The sequence below is a fragment of the Podarcis cretensis genome (genome assembly GCF_951804945.1).
Source record: "Podarcis cretensis genome assembly, chromosome: 7".
Taxonomy (NCBI): Eukaryota; Metazoa; Chordata; class Lepidosauria; order Squamata; family Lacertidae; genus Podarcis; species Podarcis cretensis.
This window is the reverse complement of record NC_137176.1, coordinates 63,143,528-63,159,253: the sequence shown is the minus strand read 5'-3', so window position 1 is coordinate 63,159,253 and position 15,726 is coordinate 63,143,528. Positions and strand designations below refer to the sequence as shown.

Sequence of the window (15,726 nt, the reverse complement as noted above, 5' to 3'; positions counted from 1 at the left end):
TATGTTTAAAAAATTTCCCTTATTTAAAAACAACAACAACAAAGAAAAAACTAATGTCCTTTTGGGTTTCAAATTGTCTAATATGTCCTGCATAGTTCATTAGATTATTCTGCCAATCTTCTTTATCTTCTTTGGCGGTGGCTTCTTCCTTCTATAGGGATGGGCTGGTCTTGGCCTGGCATCCACTCTCAGGTGCAGGAACAAAGTCTTTTGCATGGTAAATCTATTAAGTCCTGTACCTTTCAAAATCATAGCTTCTGGTTGTTGTTTTTAACAAAAGTCATTTTCAACATTCTCTTCAGATCTTTATATATCACTTCCCAGGCTTTTTATATATATATATATATATATATATATATATATATATATAAAATTTTACATTGCCACCACACATGGTAGCCTCTCATACCTTTTACCCGCCCTTCCTGCTTCATCTCCATCACCGTCAAAGCTTCCCAAATCCAAGCACACGTGGTATTGTGTTTTTTCTTGGACCAAATCATAAGCCTTCCAAATCAATTCACACAAGGTGTAAATATTAATGCTGAAACAAATTATCAAACCAGCAAAAGGTGAATTATTCGACTTGTTTTTGTTAACGGAAAAATCCGAGGGCTCCCTTGGACAAAAACAAAGACACCAACCAGGATAACTTGGAGCAAAACAGCAGCCTGTAGGCTTGGCCTTTATTGAATACTGTCGCGACAGGACTCCCACCCGCAAAAAGATGAAGCAAAATGGAAGCCCAGAACAAAAGAAGACCCCCAACTTTAATTAGTTACTAATCCCCCAAACTACACCCTTAAGACTACATCACAACTACATCACAAAAAGGAGGGGTTGAGAGAGGAGTTGTGGTGGTAACCTGAGTGTTCTGTCACCTGGCTGGTTCCTCCTTTCCCCCCTCCCCATGAGTACTTTCCAGGTGACAAAGGGGAGCTTGCAGTTTCCTGCCCCCAGAGGGAAAAGCTGATCATTGTCCTTTGTTCCAGTCGTGCTGAATCCACTCCCATATGCAAGTTTTTTGTGATCTTGATGGTCTTCTGTCTAGGACCACCAGGGTTGGCATAGCAACTGGGCAGGGCTCCTGTGTATGTGCTGGTATGCTCAAGGGATTATGGCTGCCCTGTATCAAACCTTCCCCATTTTGTAGTCCTTCCTTCATGGAGTAAAATAAAAGTGGAACAGTGCAGATCCGATGTATGGTTGATTTTCTATGAATTTATAACAGAAGCGTAGCGTATGAAGTGTGAGTGTGTGTGTGTGAAGTTTATACAAACTGAATGATTGGGGGGGGGGGGTTCCTGCGACACTTTAGAATTTAAAAGAGAATTGTTTGATCAGATAAAAGAAATAAAGCAAAATGCTGTTAAGGCAGCCTCCCGAGTTTGGGAAAACACTAAATTACTTTCAGAGGCTGTGGAACAATTTAAAGAGGTGAATCCACAAACTACTAAGGTGGGAAAGGCTGAGGTTCGAGGAAATTGCAAGGGAAAGTAAGGGTGGTCTATGACAAAAACGATTGCCTGGTAGATGCAAGCTAGTTTGCTTTATTGTTCAGCTGGTTAGAATGAAGTTCCTACCCATAGTTTCCTACATCACTTTTTAGTTGGCAGAATCTCAAGAGTGATGTATAGGGGAGAAAAGAACATACAGATGGTTTAAAAATGAAGAGCTATGCTTAAAAAAAAGGACAACAAACAAACGAGGGAAACAGCTTTTGTTTAGAAGGAAAATTTTCTCACTTAAAAAAACCCCAAACCCTGTTGTGACGTTATATTAACCCTCCATGCATCATAGAGTGGCCATAAAATGTTGGCAGACTCTGTCAATGTTTGACAAAGTTGTCCAGCAGTTGTGAAAAACTCCCATGATTATTTCAGACACCCATTGAGAACTATCGTGATCTTGGCAAGGTTCCACATGGCAGCACTAGAGAAATGAATGGCAAATTTACACAACAGAGGAAACTGCCCTGAAAGTGTCAGAGGATTAACTGCTGGGGTTAAAAAGCTGAATGCTTAAATTTGTGCTCAGAGTTTGCTAATTTTCTTATCTATATAAATCAATCATACGTTTTCATTACCCATTCAGATAGTCCTTTTGGCAACCTAATACACACATTCCCCGCTGAAATTTGTACACCGAAAGCATAAACATATATTCTGGGTAGCTGCTGTATGTTCTCTGAAGGCCAATTAAAAGGAATAACAGAACTCATAGGCTGGGCTGTGAGGTGTGGTTATTTAAAAACAAATTAACTTTCATTTATGCATTAGAGTATTGTTCCTTTGAAGTCAACCCCATGTCCTTTTAACTGCTAGTTTTAAAAATGTCCCAGTTTTTAGCTTTGTTTTGTTCACCAAGTGAAAAATGTAAATTCCATGGTAGGGATCAATAGGAAAGGGATTGAAAACAAAAGTGGCTGTGCCTTTATATAGTTCTATGGCGTGATGGCAAGGGGAATACGGTATAGAGTTTTGGCCATCAAATCTCTAATGGTTTTACAGTGCCATAACCATTTGGGGATATACTTTTGAGATTCCTTTTTTAAAATGTTCTATTATTATTATTATTATTATTATTATTATTATTATTATTATAACCTGGGTGTTTTTACTTATTTGTTTATTGCATCTATTGCCCACCCTGCACTAAAGATTTCAGGGCAAGTTGCAGAATAATAAAATAGTAAATTACAGTGCTTTTCATGAGGGGGATGGTGCCATGCTGTTTTCATTGCAATTGTCTGTACGATGATAATAAAACAGTAATAATAATTTATTACTTGTACCCCACCCATCTGGCTGGGTCTCCCCAGCCACTCTGGGCGGCTTCCAGGAAAAATTAAAAATACGTCAAAATGTCACACATTAAAAACTTCCCTGAACAAGGCTGCCTTCAGATGTCTTCTAAATGTCAGGTAGTTGTTTATTTCCTTGACATCTGATGGGAGGGTGTTACACAGGGTGGGCGTCACTACCAAAAAGGCACTCTGCCTGGTTCCCTGTAGCTTTGCTTCTTGCCGTGAGGTAACTGCCAGAAGGCCCTTGGTGCTGGACCTCAGCGTCTGGCCAGAATGATGGGGGTGGAGATGCTCCTTCAGGTATACTGGACCGGGGCCGTTTAGGGCTTTCAAGGTCAGCACCAACACCTTGAATTGTGCTCGGAAACGTACTGTGAGCCAATCTAGGTCCTTCAGGACCAGTGTTATATGGTCTCGGCGGCTGCCCCCAGTCACCAGTCTAGCTGCCGCATTCTGGATTAGTTGTAATTTCCAGGTCACCTTCAAAGGCAGCCCCACGTATATTACGAAGGATGCATGTGCACATATAGGCACAGTGGGAGATGCTTGGCTTACTGTTTTATCTGCATGTCCTTGGATCAGGGCTCTCCCTGCATGCACACCCAGAAGTGCTGAACACAGAGCAACCCTCATTCTATAGCAAGAAGGGGGAACCTGTGGCATTGTTGAACTCCAATTCCTATCAGCCACGGCCAACATAGCAATGAGCAGGGATGATGGGAGTTGTAGTCTGGCAATCTGGGGAGCAGCATGATCCCATGCCTGTCTACACCTTGAGGAGCAAATCTGTCTACACCTTGAGGAGCAAATCTGTGCATGGAAACCATTTTTTCTGCGTGGATCACCCTTATTGGACAGGGACCACAGCAAAGTTCAAGAAGTTTCCCCCTCCATCTGGCTGGGTCTAGCAAACAAAATTGTCTCTCTGATAAAAATGTGCATGAGGTTTAGCTAACTATTCCGCATAAGCCTTGCTCTCCAGCAGCTGACAGAAGGGTTAATGCCCATTTAGGTATGTTTGCTTTGTGATAAGTCCATGATGCCAGTTCCAGTAAATGCGAGCCATGTATGATGACGCTGCCTGCTATTAAACAATGTTATATAAGCCGAGGCTTTTAAATGTTTAACTTCTCCGCTCCTATAATATTTTATTAACAGGCATATTCTCAGTGTTCAGACTTCTAGAAATGGAATAAAAGCAAAACAACAAAAGCTCATTTTTGTGTGAGGATGCATAGTCTCTTTAAGGGAAAAACAAGCCCATTTTCTCCACAGGAGGCATTGAGAACCTGCGGCCCTCTAGATGTTGCTGGACTCCTACTACCCCTAACTATCGGCCACACCAGTTGCGACAAGGGGCATCGGCATCCAACATCTGGTGATTCAAAGTTTCTCCAGCCCTGCACTGCAACATAGCAACCTAAGCTCAAAGAAGCCTTTGGCCAATAATAAAGCAGATCTGATTAATGCATAGCACTGAAATGATTGCTTAGGTTTTTTTTATTTTAACAACACTCAACAACCTTACCTGCCATCAAAAATTATGCATCATTATCATGGCTGTGAAGGAGTCAGTGAGCTTGCCCTCCAACCCATATAACTATCTGCCTGGTATATCCCAATGCTCCAGGCCTCAGAAGGAAGCATGGATATTGGCAGGTGCCTGAGCTGTTTGTCCTGGGCACGTGTTGCTTAGAGTCAGCTTAGGAGATCCTTGCTCCTTCTTGTCTCCATTCCCTATCTTCCTACTCATGGGTGGGATATCACTCATTAAGAACATAGTGCTTGCGTACAAGCCCTGTAATATGTACTGCTGGCTGCAATGCATTGTTGAACTCTGATGTTCTTTGCTCTCTGAGGGGAATAAGGGTTCACCTGACAACTCTCAACACCCTTAACAAACTACACTTCCTAGGATTCATTGGGGGCAGCCAAGACTGTTTAAAGTGATAAGATACAGCTTTAAATCTACAGCACAGATCAGATGGGGCCCAAGACTCATATCTGAGGCAATGGGATTTTTGTGTGTGTACAGTTGCTGTTATACTTGGCAAGTTGGACAGTCTCTGGGTTCTTACCCTCCAGAAGCAGGTGTTAAAATTCTGGCTGGATGACAGTCTTATCTTTTTGGCAGTAGCCCAGGCAGGGAGATAGCGCATGACGTCTTTCTAACAAGGGTGTTTGCTTTTGATGTTATTTTCTCATATTTTTATCCCATTTTTCTATTGCATGCTTCTCTGTGTGGTCATTGAGCAGGCCCGTGCACTAAGGCGACACACCATGCACACCAAGCAACTGCTGCATACCTCAGGCCAGATGCGTGTTCTGTACCTTGGTTCTCAAACACCTTGGTATTCAAACAACTTGGAACCCAAATACTGCAAACCCGAAGTAAATGTTCTAGTTTGCAAACTTTTTTCAAAGCCAAACGTGCTCCGCTTTGAGTGCCACACTTCTGTTTTGAGTGTTATGCTGTTTTTGCTATTTATTTTGCGTTTTTGTGGCTCTTTTTTCTTTTCTTTTTGTGACTGTGTGGAACCCAGTTCAGCTACTGACTGATTGGTTGTGTGACTGCAGTACATTGTTCATTGCTTTCATTTTATGGATCAGTGGTCTTGTGAGATAGTAAAATTCATGTTAAATTGCTGTTTTATGGGTTGTTTTCAAAAGTCTGGAACGGATTAATCCATTTTGCATTACTTTCTATGGGAAAGTGTACCTTGGTTTTGGAATGTTTTGGTTTTGGAATGGACTTCCGGAACGGATTAAGTTTGAGAAGCAAGGTACCACTGTAAAGGCAAAGGCTGAGGCACAGTGTGCTCCAACATGGAGCTCTGGTGCCAATTATAGAGGTGGCTGGAGAGACAACCAGACCAGAGCACAGCCGTCACCTAGCTGAGGGCTTGCCTGCTCAGGCAGCAGCACCTAAGAAAACACTCTACTGCAGGACAACCAGGCTAATGGTGAGAACCAAGACAGCAGGTTCCATAATATATGGCTAGTGGAAACAGGAACCTTAACAAAGGAAAACCAGCATTTCCATGGGCATTTTCTAATACATGAGGGCTGGTGACCTGGTGACCCTGCAGGTGTTGTTGGAAGAAGAAGAAGAAGAAGAAGAAGAAGAAGAAGAAGAAGAAGAGGAGGAGGAGGAGGAGGAGTTTGGATTTGATATCCCACTTTATCACTACCCTAAGGAGTCTCAAAAGGGACGCGGGTGGCGCTGTGGGTAAAACCTCAGCGCCTAGGACTTGCCGATCGCATGGTCGGCAGTTCAAATCCCCGTGGCGGGGTGCGCTCCCGTCGTTCGGTCCCAGCGCCTGCCAACCTAGCAGTTCGAAAGCACCTCCGGGTGCAAGTAGATAAATAGGGACTGCTTACCAGCGGGAAGGTAAACGGCGTTCCGTGTGCTGCGCTGGCTCGCCAGATGTAGCTTGTCACGCTGGCCACGTGACCCAGAAGTGTCTGCGGACAGCACTGGCTCCCGGCCTATAGAGTGAGATGAGCTTGTCAAGAAGAAATATAAGCATCGTTGGGTTGGAGCTCCCCCGAGATCTGCTTTTTAGCACCAAAGATTATCAAGAAGATCGGCAGAAGGGAAATGAAGAGGAGTTAAGAGCCTCGGATATCAGATCCCCAGGTTGATGGACGCTGGGAGGTTGATGGAACTGACGGCAGGGGGCAGGACCGGGGAGGGGAGAATTTAAAGTGTATATAAGGAGATTTTTTTTAAAAAAAAAATTAATGAGAAATGGAAAAATCATGGAATGAAATTTTTATGACCCTAGGGGAAATGTCTTAAGAGATTAAGTTCAATATATTAGTTTTAATGAGAAACAAGATTAAACAAAGTAAAAATGGATGATTAATTGGTGAATGTTAAATTACAGTATATTAAGATAAATTATTAGGATAAAAACAAAGATGAAGGATTTGCTGAAATATCTAACTGAACCAGAATACAAAGAGGGGAGGTGTGAGGAGGTCAAGGAAATAAGTTAAAGAAGGAAAGTCATGTAAAGGTTTGATTTGTTTTTTTTCTTGATTCTATGCATTTTTTGTTTTTTGTCTGTTTTCCATGTTTTATCTTTTTTCTTTGATGTGACTTGTTTTTATGTATTGCTTTCTTTTTTGGTTTAATTGGGTGTTTTTCTGTTGTTATCTTTTTTATTACTTATGTAACCTTTAAAATTTTAATAAAAATCTTATTAAAAAAAAATAGAGTGAGATGAGCGCACAACTCTAGAGTCTGGCAAGACTGGCCCGAACGGGCAGGGGTACCTTTACCTTTACCTTTAAGGAGTCTCAAAGCGGCTAACATTCTCCTTTCCCTTCCTTCCCCACAACAAGCACTCTGTGAGGTGAGTGAGGCTGAGAGACTTCAAAGAAGTGTGACTAGTCCAAAGTCACCCAGCAACTACATGTGGAGGAATGGAGATGCGAACCTGGTTCACCAGATTACGAGACTACCGCTCTTATCCACTACACCGCATTGGTTCCCTAGTTGTTGGATCACAACTACCATCATACATTGACAATCCTGGCTGGGATGGATGGGAGATGGAGTCCAACAACAGATTCCACATCCTTGCCATAGGCCCAGTTACAGATAGGTAGCCGTAATACCCCTCCCCACCTTCTCACTAAATAGAAGGGTCTGGTGACTTCTGTTTCAGTGTATCTGAAGAAGTGTGCATGCACACGAAAGCTCATACCAAGAACTAACTTAGTTGGTCTTTAAGGTGCTACTGGAAGGATATTTTTTATTTTGTTTTGCCATAGGCCGTTCTAGAAAAAGGCTTTCTTTTTTCTTGCACTTGTTAGAAGCAGACAGCTCTAGGTATTTGGATTTTTGTAACCCTAAAAGTGACAGCTGATCTGGTGCTGCTCTGACTGTCCTTAAAAGGTTGCCTTGGGATTTACACTGCTTATGGACAAGCCATCCCCACACCTGCTGTTCTGCCCAAGCCTTATAAGATTCTTACTCAAACAGTTATACCTCAGTAGCATAAGGAGGCTTAACAGGCCCAATGCAATCCATAAAAGAAGACAGAATTTAATGTTTCATGTTCAGTTCAGCCAACAAAGACACCAAGAACAAATGTTAATAAGCTTTATTAAAGAATATGAGGAATGTCAGGATACACCAAATTCAGGTTTAACAAAATATAATAAAGAAAAGAAATACAAAAAAAAAAAAATTGTCTGCAGCTTTCCTGTCAAAGACACCTTTATTTTATTTATGCTCATTCAACAAAAAATAGGAAATGTATATATAAACTGTTTTCATTAACAGTATTAGAAGCAGTCTTGCTGGTTTTATTGAAAGCTGTTATGTGTACAATGAAAAATTATATATATATATATATATATATATATATATTCCCATTTTAACTGTGTTCAGAGCAAGAATCCCTTGATCAGGAAGTCTCTGATGCACTTATTTCAGCATACCACCTTCACTGTAATTTATGTTAACTTGTGTTAATTTAAAAGAAATGCAAAACTGGCCTAAATGGTAGAATACCAGCTGTTAGTATCAGCATTTTACCAACAGAAAAAGGGAAACTTAAATCTTCAATTTAGGATTTTCACAGTGTACAACCAGACCTCAGTGACTTCCCGGCATAAGATATAATATATTGTAACTAATTCATGGTCCCTACAATAAAAAAGTACTCCATAGTGTGGCCAACTGAGATGTGGAACAGCAAAGCCATTCCGTGGGTAATCTCAGGAAAACTGAATGATCAGGGCAAAATATAGTTATTGAAGACAAAGGATTGAGGAATGGCAACTGGAGAGGTTTCACCAATCTGCAACTTCTCTGCTGAGCCCTTACCAATCAAAGAGAGAGTGGTTGGTTGGATCCAGGAGTAGTAAATGCTGCTGAGAGCAAAGGTGATGGTGTTAAAAAAGCTGCTTGTAAAAGTAAGAAAACGCCAATTTTCATTCCAACCTGTATTTGCCACATTCAGTGCTGCTTCTGATCCACTGCATTTTGGTTTCGACTGAGCGCTACATTATTTGTCTTGCTGTCTGCTATTTAACATAAGTTAAACGACTTACGTAAATATTTCTGTAACTTACATTTATTTCAATGGAAAGGAAATGCCAGAGCAATGTAAACAAAAGTAATTAATTTGATATCATTTGCAGACTTAGAAAATACAGCAATGATGTGAACGAATACAGATTGTATTTGCTCAAATGATTTCTATTCCTCACCACAGACAAGCAGCAATTTCTACTGCATCAATTTCTACTTCCTTTCCCATTTTTGTCTGAATTCACTGACATCCCTAGTTCTGAGCTGCCTTTTAAAAAAGCCTTCCTTAGACCCCAACAATGTAAGTACTGACCAGGACCAAATCTCCCTTTTTCAGGCAATTCCTTGGTTGGTCAGTCATTTTCAGGTAATTCAAATTAGTGCTGAGCAGGAAGAGCAAACAGTCTCTCCTGTGTTGTGTTTTTTTGAGGGGGTGATTACTAAGACCTTTTGTGGGCACCATAGAAAATACTGCTGGACCCACTGCCTACATTGGCACCTGCTGATTAAAAATGTATTTTTATCATTTTCAGCTTTAGTTTGGAAATTTCTTAACTACTGTTAAATATGCTCTGTTCAGTACTTTGGATTCTACTTGGTCTACAACCCGGTCAAATAAAATTCCTTGCACACTTTATGGGCTTGAAACCAGATAATTTGAGCTTGATTAATTTGTGGCCCAGGCTATTTAGTCTGAGTGGTATTTAGTCCTCCATGCTACGAAATGGAGAATATGCATGGAATGTAGATCCAAAAAGAATGTGGTTTGGAGCTCTCAAGGGTGGTAGGAAGACCACAAAAATCATTTTTAAAGAACGAAACTACAACTATCTCTTCCTATGGTTTTCTTTTTAAAGAGCCACTTAGGTAAGAGCCAGGAAAGGGTAGCCTCTTTCTGACTGTATTTATTTTACAATATTTGTGCACCATGTTCAACCTTAATTGTTATCGGAACAATTCGCAATAATGAAATCAGATTTATAGGCAGATAGTCTCGCCTTCATAAAAAGAGAACCAGATCTCATGCGTGTCAGGAGTGCAGGAGCCAGTCCCTGTGACCAGTAGGGCTTCACAGGACTGGGGCCTTCCTAAGTTTGTTCTGAAGAGGCAAGGTGCGGCCACACAGGTGAGGCCGATTAGTAACTCACAGCACCTGGTGGCAAGACCTGGGAGGGATGCAAGGTCAGCATTTCCCTTTAGCTCTTTGTCACAGCAACACGCTTCCTGCCTTGCTGTGTTTGGCTTCTTGACTCCTTGATTCCTGACCCTCAGACCCTTGGCTTCTTGACCCCTGTTCCTGCTCCCACCCCGCTGTCTTGCCCCCTGTCCCGACGTCCTCAGCCAGGACTTGAACTGCCCGTGAACCGGACCGTGACAATGGGATGTTGATTGTATCAATGATATAATGACTCCTGGCTCTGCTACACATGAAGACTTTGATATTTTGTATCAAAATTATTAATAGTACTTCTGCATGACAAACAGATCTAGAATTTAAGCATAGTCCCAAACACCCAGGTTCCTAATTCAAAGAGTGACACCTTTCCCTCGAATTTCCCTGGGAATGCTGCTACATCCTTTCCAGGAAAACTCTGGCCCAGAAACACAGTATATTTGGGAGCAGTGAAGCTACCACTTGAAGCAGATGCAAGGCTCCTTTATTTTGGTTTAAGAGAGACAGAAAGAGAGAACGAAAGAGAAAGAGAAACTGAGGAGGGAAACCATTGGTCACCGTGTATTTAAGTTAGAACAAAAAAAATATTTAAATTCATACACTTTCAAAAGGTGAACACAAACTTCAGGGAATGTTTTATGAAATTCAGCTGGATTGAATGAATGCTTTTTGGCCCAGTACTAGTTGTGGTGGCATATTTTTTAAATAATTTACATTAGTGATAGGGAACAGCTTGTGTCTGTGCCAAATCTAGCCAGTGGCATGTTCCTGTGTTCCGTACTTCTGCATAGCTTGGTTTCCCTGAGCCAGCAGATACCTCTCAGGTAGGCTATACACCCCTAAACTTCACAAAATAGTTTAAGTGACAATAATATCACACCTAACACCACAATTCTATAGGTCTGCTATTTTCTATTCACATTTCAGAGGGGCTTACTCCCAAAATAATTATGAGTACTTCTGCATGACAAACAGATATAGAATTTAAGCACATAGTCCCAAACACCTAGGTTCCTAATTCAAAGAGTGACACCTTTCCCTTGAATTTCCCCAGTCTGGCAACTGAAATGAAGCCAATCAAATAATAACAAACACAATGAACAAATCCTGTATAGCGAAACACTAATATACCTAAAATATCAATTGTAGTTAAAATAATTATGGCTACAATTGAACCAAGAGTAAAGGTAAAGGTAAAGGTACCCCTGCCCGTACGGGCCAGTCTTGACAGACTCTGGGGTTGTGCGCCCATCTCACTTAAGAGGCCAGGGGCCAGCGCTGTCCGGAGACACTTCCGGGTCACGTGGCCAGCGTGACATCGCTGCTCTGGCGAGCCAGAGCCGCACACAGAAACGCCGTTTACCTTCCCGCTGGTAAGCGGTCCCTAGAGTAGGTAATACTAATTAAGAGAAATACCTAAACACGAACTTTCCTTTGGCAATCAGCACGAGTGTCTTATGTAAGTTCTAAGAAGTTTAAGTTCTAAGCACTGAAAACAAGATTCACAATTCAAAAACCTTATAATGTTGTTGTCGTTTAGTCATTTAGTCGTATCCGACTGTTCGTGACCCCATGGACCAGAGCACGCCAGGCACTTCTGTCTTCCACTGTCTCCTGCAGTTTGGTCAGACTCATGTTTGTAGCTTCGAGAACACTGTCCAACCATCTCATCCTCTGTCGTCCCCTTCTCCTTGTGCCCTCCATCTTTCCTAACATCAGGGTCTTTTCCAGGGACTCTTCTCTTCTCATGAGGTGGCCAAAGTATTGGAGCCTCAGCTTCACGATCTGTCCTTCCAGTGAGCACTCAGGGCTAATTTCCTTAAGAATGGATGCGTTTGATCTTCTTGCAGTCCATGGGACTCTCAAGAGTCTCCTCCAGCACCATAATTCAAGAGCATAAATTCTTTGGCGATCAACCTTCTTTATGGTGCAATAATATCTTGGAACAATTGTGTTCAACCCTTCTAAAACAAAACAAGCATTTTTGCGGGGAGGGGGTAGGAAAATTACCCTGTGGTAATTTAAAACTTTACTCAGAAGGGCAGTGAGTTCAGAATTAATTCAATCAGCAAAACTCTCTGGTCTTTGCATGTGAAGAGAGCTTCCGGTTTTAACCAATCACATGCCATATTTTTACAATGAATTGCATCAAAAGGAAGAGAAAGAAAGAAAAACATTTACTGTAACTGGATTTCATCATTGAGGAACTTCTTTAACTGTGAATTTTAGAATAATTGGTTAAGCAATATACAGACTATTGTTGCTCTGTCTGGTGCCACTGTCTGGCGCCTTCATTATATGATTTGAAGCAATGGCTGCATTCCACTTTATTGGAGTGGATTTTATTTACTGAATTTACACCCCACCTTTTTTCTCCAGTGCATGGGCTATTTTCTCCATACTTTGAGTCGGCCCCTCCTCATTTAACCCCCACAACAAACCTGTGAGGTAGGTTAAGCTGAGAAGCAGTGATTGCCCCATGAGTTTCATGGCCAAGTGGACATTTGAACCTTGGTCTCTTAGGTCTAGTTTAATTTACTTGGGAGATGTTTACTATTGTATTTTGATTTGTGCTTGGTATCTGTAACCCACCACATGGCCCACAGCCCTCTGAGAGGCTAATGATTAAGAAACAATATCAAATTCAATATCGAATACTAGAACCACCACCACCACCACCACCAACAAAAACACCAAAGGGCACATAGTAGAACCAATAAACCAAGCTACATCCCTGCCCCATTTTCCCCTATGAATGCTTGCTAGAACACAAATGTGAGAAGGGCATTAGCTTGCTGGACTGTCCCACAGTTGCAAAATGATGGCACTACTGCATGGAAACCCCTAACAGACAATTTCCACATTTATTTTTGTTAGTGTTTAGGGCCTGTCCCCTATCCACAAGTGATCAGGAAAGGCAACGGTTGAAGGCTTGGTGTCTGAGTTTGATTTTTTCTTCTTCTCTCCCTATCCGTTTCCCCTTGTGTGTCATGTATTGGGGGAGAGGGAGAGAGAGAGAGAGAATGAATGCTTGCTGGCAGCAACTGTCTTATTTTCATTGATTCTACATAAGCCAATGAGCGAACCTTCTTGGCTGAAGAGTAGGGTACAAATGCAATAGATAAGAGTGCTGAACTTGTTGACACTATTACAGTGAAGGCACAACATGATCCATGCGCACATCTGCAGGGAAGTGCAACGTGTTTATGCACAAAGAACTATACTTTCAGAGTGTCCTTGCAATAGAAAAGCTTCCCCTCTCTCTATATATATCCCACCCAACACAGTGACAGGCATTTCAAAAGAAAAAATATATAAAAGCTGTTTCTGTTTAATTACATGTTAGGATGACCAAGTAATCGAACCTTGGGCAGCGCTACTCCATGACTCTCATGGCTGTAGGTTTTATAGGACAAAAAAAAACCCACACTGCAATGGACAAGATTGTTGAAAGAGAGGCTAAAAGTGGCTGGGGGGGGGGGGGAGAAGCAGCACCATACCTTCATAACCCCAAATAGGCACTATAAAAACATTTTATTTGCAAAAGCATTGCATTATGCATATTGCATTATGCTTTGGGTATTCTGAAGGCATTATACTGTTCATCAGCATCAGCTAGAAAACAACTATTAAAAATCAACATATTGTGCATTTTGCACTGTATGCAACATACTGTATAAATTTGGAACTGCATAACACATTTTTATAAATGTAAAAGATGCCCAGTGGAATTTCACTAGAAACAGATATCAAAGTTATCGAAAGCAAACATGTTCTGGATGTTGATTGCTGCAAAAGAGTCACTTCCAGATGGTGTGTATATCATGCAAATACTCCTGATTTGTTTTCACAACATTTGTGTGGTTTATTTGTTGCCATGACATGTTTTTTATCCAGCACTTCTGACTCTTCCCTTACCACGAAAGTCCTTTTTAAAAAAGATGTGTATTTGTTTCACAAGAGTGCTATAGTGCTATATTTGTTTCACAAGAGTGCTATAGTACCTTTGCCTCTTGCACTGCATTCTTACTGTACCAAGGACATATACCATATTTCTAACTGAGTGGGAGATACACACAAAAGTGTGACAATCTGGAAATGGCCCAGGACAGTTCTCACAAGTAGATGTGCCACTGACTTTTTGCATGAGTGCAAGGGAGTTTTCCGTCCTCCTCTTCCATCCATATACTCCCTCTACACTGGAGGAAAAACCAGAACAGATGGGGGGGGGGAGGAAAACATTCAACCCCATCCCCTCACCTCACAGGGAATGCCTGTGTAAACATGTTTTTGTCCTCCATTTCAACAGGTTTGTTGAACGTGTATGTACTGTATAAAGGAAGCAAAGCTGTGCTTAGCAGTTATAAAATGTATTAAATTATTTAGCTGTTTTTAGAATTCCACAAAACTTGAACATCTTCAATTTACTGTAAGAAATGCTTACGCATCAAAATATGTGCAATACTTCCTTTCACTGGTGTCATTTGATGCCTTATTTCACCATGTATATGACAGCTGATTTAGCAACAGAATGTATACCAATCCCAATTGTTTTTTTGTTGGTTACTTTGACTACAATTCTGATGAAATCATATTTTTCCTCTGTTACTTTGACTACAAGTCCAATGAAATAATATTTAAACACAAAACTAATTTGTAAAAATAATCTGGCAGGACCTTGCAGATATTGAAAACTGGTCTTAACAAGAAAGAAGTGTTACCTGTCCACTGCCCATTAATTAGTTAACATTATCCAGTCATTTATTAATGATTAAAGCTAGGGGTTTTTTTTGCCCCTGATCCTGAATCTGGTTTGGTGTGTATGTGTCACTAAGCGAAAATTTTGGGATTATTATTTATAGTTTTCGTTTTTAAAAGGTCTCAATACATGCAACATACTTCCCCTGCTATTTTACACAAAAGCAAATATCCACCGTTTCACACCTAGACATGACAAACATTTGTTATGAATAAATAACAGGAAAAATTATTTCAGTTATCAAATAAGATTTTTTTTTAAAAAATAGAAAAATTATTTAAATTTTTCAGTGTGGAAGCACATGCTCTCTGAAATTCCAACTGCATTTATGTTTGGGATGGCACCTTTACTGTGTTGCATTTTGTGTCTTCTAAAAACGTGTTTGTTCAGGCCAGCTAATAATAATAATAATAATAATAATAATAATAATAATAATAATGGTGATGTTATTATTTATACCCTATCCATCTAATAAGGTTTCCCCAGTCACTCTGGGTGGCTCCCAACAGAAAATTAACAGCACAGTAAAACGTCAAACATTAAAAACTTCCCTAAACAGGGCTGCCTTCAGATGTCTTCTAAAAGTCAGATAGTAGTTTATTTCCTTGACATCTTTTGACACCTTGACAGCTTACCCAGACATGTAATTTTATTATGTACACTTGCTTCAAAACTGCTGGTTTTACCTATGTTTTTGATCAATCATATATCTTTTTTCTTCTTCTTCTAAAGTTTTATTTTATCAGCTCTGCCCAGAGAAATACTCTGGGCACCATCATTTTGTTTGTTAGGTGCCATTCAAAAATATTTTTTATTGACTCAAGTTCTTAACTGGGAGGGTAACTATGTGTCCTCTTTCTGTATGCATTCTTTTAATTAGGGTGGGTGAGCTTTGCATGTGTTTTGGATGAGCCACAGAATTGTTGAGTTGCAAGGGA

The 15,726-nt window shown here is 40.7% G+C and overlaps 2 long non-coding RNA genes across 2 annotated transcripts in view; one reads left to right on the top strand and one right to left on the bottom strand.

Annotated features, from left to right (window-relative positions):
- The window catches only part of LOC307219764, a 36,074-nt gene that overhangs the window by 14,957 nt on the left and 5,391 nt on the right, over nt 1-15,726 (bottom strand). The window lies entirely within an intron of this gene.
- Nucleotides 7,605-11,551, top strand: LOC307219777. Its single transcript, XR_013840547.1, has 3 exons — nt 7,605-10,089; nt 10,128-11,216; nt 11,420-11,551. It is a non-coding gene; the product is annotated as an uncharacterized lncRNA (long non-coding RNA).